The sequence below is a fragment of the Miscanthus floridulus genome, chromosome 7 (genome assembly GCF_019320115.1).
Source record: "Miscanthus floridulus cultivar M001 chromosome 7, ASM1932011v1, whole genome shotgun sequence".
Taxonomy (NCBI): Eukaryota; Viridiplantae; Streptophyta; class Magnoliopsida; order Poales; family Poaceae; genus Miscanthus; species Miscanthus floridulus.
Window position 1 is genome coordinate 36,267,367 of NC_089586.1, and position 2,965 is coordinate 36,270,331.

Here is a 2,965-nt window from a genome sequence, read left to right on the forward strand (position 1 = left end):
TTGTGGGCACTCTATTCAGGACATGACATGCTGTCAAAATAGCCTCACCCCACCATTCCTTAGATAGTCCCACAGTCTCCAACATGGCATTAACCAAATCAGTTAGAGTGCGGTTCTTTCTCTCTGCAATCCCATTGGACTGTGGTGAGTATGGTGGCGTCCTCTCATGAATAATTCCATGCACTGCGCAAAACTCAGAAAATTCATTTGAGAAATATTCTCCCCCGTGATCGGACCGCAAACGCTTGATTTTCTTCTCAAGTTGATTTTCTACCTCAGCTTTATAGACCTTAAAATAATGCAACGCTTCATCTTTTGTTTTTAATAAATACACATAGCAAAATCTAGTGCAATCATCTATAAATGTCTTGAAGTATCGTCTACCGCCTTTAGTCAATTCACCATTCATTTCGCATAAATCAGAATGAACGAGTTCTAACGATGCCATGTTCCTCGCTTCAGCAGCCTTGTGAGGCTTACGCGGTTGCTTTGATTGCACACACACCTGGCACTTAGAATCTTTGACTAAGTTAAATTTTGGGATTAAATTTAGATTTGCAAGCCTCGTGAGACAGCCAAAATTAATATGACAAAGTCGTGAATGCCATATATTCGACTCATCCGAAACAATAACATTGTTCACTACTTTATTACACACATCATCAAGCAAAGACAAGCGGAACAAGCCTCCGCAATCATAACCTTTTCCGACAAATGTTCCATGTCTCGACACAACACATTTATTGGACTCAAGCACAATTTTAAAACCATCGTGACACATCTGAGAAGCGCTAACAAGATTCTTCTTGATGGAGGGGACATGCTGCACGTTCTTTAATAGCACCGTCTTTCCCGAAGTAAACTTCAGAACGACCGTACCAGCACCAAGAACCCGCACATGCGAACCGTTTCCCATCAGCAAGGCTCCAGTCCTGCCGGTCTGATAGGAAATACACAAAGAAACATGAGCACACACATGAATATTAGCACCACTGTCCATCCACCACTCAGGTGAGAGACAAACTGAAAGAACAAAGGGTAAAGAATTACCATACCCAGATGTTCCTCCTCTAGTCTCGCTAATGACCATGTTTGCTGATTTCTTTTCTTGCTTATATTTGCGGTCTGGGCACGCACTTGCCCAATGCTCATCACTCCCGCAAACAAAGCATCCTCCACCTTTCTTGTTGTTTTTCTTCTTAAACTGTGCAGTCTGCTTTGGCTTTGCATTATTGTTCTCTTGCATGTTCTTCTTCTTTTTATTATGAGATGCAAATGAGTTTTTCTTCTGCACCATATTGGCTGCGGAAGACTCAACTCCTTTTCCACGGTTGTCTTTTGCTCTTTCCCTCTCCTCAATATCAAGAGATCCAATAAGCTCAGCCACGCTAAACTCTTGTCTCTTGTGTTTTAGAGAAGTAGCAAAATCCCTCCAAGAAGGTGGCAACTTAGCGATTATACCACCGACCACAAACTTGTCGGGCAACAGACATGGAAAATGTTCTAGTTCCTTCGCTAGCGCCTGTATCTCATGAGCCTGTTCAACCACAGAACGGTTTTCAACCATTTTGTAGTCATACAGCTGCTCCATAAGGTACAGCTCACTACCAGCATCAGAAACCCCAAACTTTGCCCCAAGAGCATCCCATAACTCTTTGCCTGATGTGCAAGATATGTAGTTTTTCTCATACTTGGGATGAAGTGCACTAATCACGGCGCCTCGAAACAGGTTATCGGCAGCCAAGAACTTTCGCTCCTCCTCAGGAGTGAACTGTTTAGGCTTCCCCTATGCGGCGTGATAACAATTCATCGCAGTCAACCACAATACCATCTTTGCACGCCATATCATAAAATTCTTGCCATCAAAATTATTCGGCTTCAGAGCAGCAGCAAAACCATTGATAGAAAATTGCCTATTATTAGGTTTTTGGATTGTTAGAAATTTAGGCATTTTCATTATCAGTTTAATCAAGATATATAACATCAGTAGGTTTGTGACAGCATATATGTGCATGTGTATATTTCTTATGAACACTACATCATGCATAGATGACATACTCATTGAAAAAGTAAAAATACAAAATATAGTAATCATAGAGATTAGACTGTACCCAGTGGAGGGTCCCATGCCGAGGGCATCGGAGGCTCCATTCGCACTAGTCGACATAATGCGTTGCTCGAAGTCGCGGATCACAGTCGATGTAGGAAGATGTTCGCAGTGCAGTCCCACGAACGGATCACCAAGAAGAAGACGCCTTGATGTTCTAGAGAGAAGATGGATCCTAGAACGATCTCCAGCAGGAAGAAGATGGATGAGCAGTTGTGGATCGCTCCCCAAAAACTTAATCACCGCTCACCCCGTGCAGGATTCTCATGCGGACGTGGGTTCTGGAGGCACCTGCTCTCCCGCTCCTCCATGCACGCCGAGGTACAGGATGGGGAAGTCAGAAGCCTGCTGATCAGTGGTTCTCTCAGGAGTGGTTGTGGGAGAGAGGATCTGGCCTGACGGAAGATAGGATATATGGCTAGCGGAGGGTAAGGAGACGAAGGCAGTGGAGAATCCCAGGAGACAGGAAGTGGAAGCGGAAGGGACGGTAACCTCCACCATCAAGGGAGTAACTCCCATGATTATATGGATCAAGTGGCAAAAGACTGGCCACGCCCGCCCGCTCGCCACCTGCCTGCCTACCTGCCACAGCCTCAGCCCGGCCCACGCCCATGCCCATGCCCACACCCACGCCCACGGCCCAGCCCGGGCGGCGGCGGCGGCGCGCGCGCGTGTGGCACGCCTTTATCCTTTTCTCAGCTTCTCAATTTAGATGAATAATTTCCAACCATATAAGCTAAGTCAATGTTCAATCAAAATCCCATATGGTATTAAGCCATTCAACACTTAATGTTACGTACCATAGAGTTTATTTGATTTATTAAATATTATATGGGCTAAGCCCATATTATATCCAAC